The sequence below is a fragment of the Triticum urartu genome, chromosome 7A, assembly GCF_056163025.1.
Source record: "Triticum urartu cultivar PI428250 chromosome 7A, HENAU_Tu73, whole genome shotgun sequence".
Lineage (NCBI taxonomy): Eukaryota > Viridiplantae > Streptophyta > Magnoliopsida > Poales > Poaceae > Triticum > Triticum urartu.
This window is the reverse complement of record NC_141879.1, coordinates 656,006,146-656,010,797: the sequence shown is the minus strand read 5'-3', so window position 1 is coordinate 656,010,797 and position 4,652 is coordinate 656,006,146. Positions and strand designations below refer to the sequence as shown.

Genomic DNA, 4,652 nt, shown 5'->3' with positions numbered 1-4,652 from the left:
TTTAGATCCGTAGACCACCAAGTGAAGACTACTACCACTAGAGTGGGCTGAAGGCGCCACCCCTTCTTCGCCCCCCCCCCCCCCCCTTATCAGAACCGAGCAATCCTTGTTTTAGTAGACAGTCGGGAAGTCGTTGTGCTAAGGGTCCGTAGGACCAGTGCACCAGAAGAGCAACCGCCACCGAGAAGAGAAGCGTAGATCGAAAGGATACAACACGTAAACACACGAACATAGACGAATGAAGACATTCCCAAACGGGTCGGCCTTTTGACCAAGTCAAACAGGCCGGCCTTTTCACAGGAATGGGGCTCTGTTGGGTCGTGCCACGTGTCGATGTATCATAGGCGCGTTCGGTCCAATGAGTGGATGATATCTGTCCTAACGGTGAGCCGACACGTGTTTCCTCCAGTCAATGCTGATTTTACATGTGGAAAATCCCCATTGATCGGGGCTTTTAACGGGTTATCGGATCCAAAACCGGATCCGATAGCGTAACGGCGAGCCGTTACGGTGGATGCCACATGTCGGTCACCCTTATCGAAAGCACTTCTATGACGCAGGGTTTATTGTCATGGCAGTGGACACTTCCGTGATGATATTTTTGATAATGTCATGGAACACTTCTATGACAACATAGGTATGACTATCTTGATTCTGTCATAAAATTGTCATGGGTGTAAATGCATGACAGAAAACGTGACCTACTATGACAGACACGTATCATCACGAAAGTGTCTTTTTCTGTAGTGTGAGCTGTCTTCGGTTTGAAGTATGAACAACAAGAAAACTGTCGTTAATATTGCTTGTGTTGCTGCCATTTGGGGCATTTGGACTATGCGTAATAATATTTGTTTTCAGGGCGTGCCGTGGACAAGCACTCGAGTAATCTTGGAGAAGATCAGCTCGTCTCTATATCAATGGAAGATTCTTCCCAGGGGTGATCAATCAATGTTGCTACAATGTTGCCTCCAGCTCCTGGACCGGCGAAGAGGCAAGCTGCTCAGGATCGACTGGGTTGGGAATTGAGAGCGTGCATGAAGAAGACCCGGGGCAGAATGACGAAGGCTCACTCAGGCTGATTTGAGGAAAAGGGGGGCTGGTGGTCACTCTATTCTCTGTGAAACTTTCTATTTTGGTTTGGCTGATGGTATTGTTGTTTGCCCTGCGTGGCATTAGACGCTCTCGTTGGCAGTTGGATGATACGGTTCAGTTTAGCGCGTTTAGGCCGCAGCTTTGCATTGCTATGTTCTCCGGTCTAACATTTTGGGTAGACCCGATCGCTTGTAACAGTCATGGAAACTTGCGTTGCCCCGTTTTCCTAATAAAAATGAGGTGGGGGGAAACCCCTTTTGATCAAAAAAGACTATACTGTCTCGCTTAAGTAACGGTTGGGGTGTAAACAAACTTTGATTTGTACGATATTTGAATCGTAGCCTCACTAGATAATTTCGAGACCATACAAATCATCCTGGTGGGAAACATAGTATTAGAACAATTTTTCATGTCACCGGTGGCGGTCCTCAAAATTCTTGAATGGCACGATAATTCTCTGCATCACCATCGACGTTCCCAAAGTGTCTACAAGTCTTTGTGGCGACGAAACCAGTAATTTCAGTCGGCACATATGACGTGTACGCTCGTACAATTGTCCTCTTCTAAAATCGATTCACTCACTCATCAAAAGATTTGGGCGGCCGCGGCGTGTAAATTATGTGACCTCATGTGACGATGTGCTGTAGCACTCGCGGCACCGGTGGCGCGTGGACATGGACCATGCCCTCCAACACCTGCACGACCTGCGCCATGGTCGGCCGCGACGCCTCCTCGTCCTGGATGCACCAGCACGCCACCCTGCACGCCCGCTCTAGCTCCTCAGGACTCACCTGGCCATGCAGCCGCGGGTCAGCCACGACGTCCACCTCCCCTTCAACAATCTTTCCGGCTGCCCACACCGGGAAGAAGGTCCACAAATCACTATTCCCGCTCTCTGCCGCCTCCACCTCACTGTACCCCTCAGAGTTTCGTCGTCCAGATATGAGCTCGAAGAGCACCATCCCGAAACTGTAGACATCCGCCTTGGCACTGATAGGCTGCCCGGAGATCCATTCTGGCGCCAGGTACCCGATGGTGCCCCGCATCGTGGTCAACGCGCGACTGAAGTCCCTCCTAACCAGCTTTGCCATCCCAAAATCGGCGATTCTCGGGGACATATCCTCATCCAGCAGGATGTTCTCGGGCTTGATGTCACAGTGTATGATGCACTCATGGCAGCCAAGGTGCAGGTAGGCCAGCCCTCTCGCCACGCCGACCATGATGTAGTACCGATCATGCCAGCTCAGGCACGCACCATCGCGAAAGAGGAGGCCGTTGAGGGAGCCTCTTGGCATGTACTCGTAGACGAGCATCTTCTCCTCCCCGGACGAGCAAAAGCCGAGGAGCCGGACGAGGTTCACGTGCTGGATGCAGCCCAGCGTGCTCACCTCCGTCCGAAACTGCTTGTCGCCTTGTCCAAGGCTTTCCAGCTTCTTGACCGCCACCAGGACATGGGTCCTGTTGTCTCCCTTTTGCTGCTCCAGGACACCGCGGTACACCGAGCCGAAGCCGCCGCCACCCAGTCGCTCTGAGAAGTTCTTCGTGGCAGCACGAAGGTCACCGTAACTATACACGGCCAATGAGCAACCATTCCCGTTTGTCGTACTAGCGAGTCTCCTCGTACGAGCAAGAAGAATCCTCCAGGCTAGTATGGCCGTCGCGCCCAATGCTGCAACACTGGCCAATGGGATGGCAAGAACAAGACATAATGTTCTCCTCCATTTCTTCCTCTCTGCGCCATGCAGATCTTGCAATCCTGTTTCTGAAAGCCGGAGATAGAGGTCTGACCCAGAGACGCCGGAGTCCATGTAGAGTTGCTGAAGATTGCGGAGCTCCCCGTGCCAGAGGGCACACCCCCTGGCCGAGAAGGCGTAGGCCTGGCAAGAGCAGTTCTTTTGGCAAGTGGACTTGCACTCTGCTTTGCTCTGGGCGGCAGCCACTGCGAGCGAGTCTTCGGGGAGCTTCACTTCCGGCAGCGCTAGGAACCCGTCTGTCGTCGAACCGTTGCGCGCACACGTGAGCGGTATGCTCCGGTGGCAGCCACCACTCCAGTCGCTGAGAGACCAGTTCCCCCCAGCCACCGGAGCAAACCCGGAGGGGCACCGGCATGGCGGCTGGCTCCTCGGGTCGCAGATGCCGAACGTGCCACAAAGCGCGTACACGTCGCACTGCACGGTGGGTGCCGTCCAGAAGAGTTGCCAACTCTGGCTCGCGGACACCCAGATGTACAGCTTTGCTTGGCCGGTGAGATCGAGCACCGTGCGTGTGATGGTCGCGTTGTCGTAGAGTACGTTGGTGACGCGCCGATATGCCGGCGTATCGACATACGTCTGGTTGAAGAGGTCGTTTCTCGTCGCCTCCGGTGTGGCCGCAAAGATGCGGCCGGTCCAGACGCCGGTGTGCCAGTACATACGGGACCGGTTCCACATGAAGAGGAAATCGTTGGTGCCACTGGGGTCCACCGTGTCGGTGAACATCCCCGGCGCGGGGTCTTGGGCGTTCCGCCACGATGTCAGCGCCTGGTACTCGCCGGTGAGCTTGTTCTCACCGAGCCATGCCCCCGAGATGTGCGTGTCCGTGGGGTGGTCGAAGCTCTGCCACATCACGTTGGAGGAGTTGCCGCCGTCCACAAGGACCAGGTTGCCGTTGTCGCGGATTTCTGCTGTGTTAGAGCGCGACGACGACGACAGGTTCGAAGACCACACGACCACCGGCGAGGCGGAGGCGTTGGTGGGACCAACGAGCTCGAGGTTGCCGTCATCAGGGGACACACGGAGCTCGGCAGAGACGACGGTAGACAAGGGAGTCACGCGGTTGGCGACCCACACGACGGTCTGGACGGGGATGTTCTTGTACCAGATTCCGAGGTAGAGCCTGCCGTCGGAGCTGCCAGCGGGGCTGAACAGGCCGAGCTCGAACTTGCCCTGTGCCGAGACCAGCGTGTCGTTGCCCCGCAGCGGACGCCGCGCCGAGAGTGTCGCCGCTGCGCCCGGTGCAGGGGCGAAGCACAAGGCAAGGGCTATGAAAGTGGCAGTGACCAGTGACATGATGAAGCCCATCAGTTCGCCGGTGAATTCTCAGGAAGAAATATGATCTCTCGCGGTGATCCCCGGCATATTAATAACCTATGACCATGAGTTCTACTACTTTTCGTGCGTTCTAGATTTACAGACCAGTAGTATTTTGATTGCATGGCTGGTGTGGCCTTGAATTGGTCCACCGCTAGAGCGGCGACAGTGTGCTGCTGAGTCCTCCACATACTACATCTACTGATTTGTGGATGGGACTGGCTAGGCCCAAGTCGCCTGAAAAATTAATTGGGACAAGTCGATTTTCTACGAGAATTGACTTGCACCAATTTGGTTCAGTTGATTTTATATGAGAATTGACTTGCACCAATTTGGATCAGTCGATTGTTTTTATTTCTTTCAAATCAGTAGAGTACAGGGCAGGCCGGCCGTAACGCATGCAATATCGTGGTCTGGTGTTTTGCTGCATGTACAGGCCACACATAGGTAAGGTGATGAATTGGGCTAGTTTGTTGCCTAGCTAACTAGTTA

At 54.3% G+C, this 4,652-nt stretch overlaps 1 pseudogene; it reads right to left on the bottom strand.

Moving 5' to 3' along the window:
• Positions 1-1,432: 1,432 nt before the first annotated feature.
• LOC125522126 (G-type lectin S-receptor-like serine/threonine-protein kinase At2g19130 pseudogene) lies at positions 1,433-4,173 on the bottom strand (annotated as a pseudogene).
• Positions 4,174-4,652: the final 479 nt, after the last annotated feature.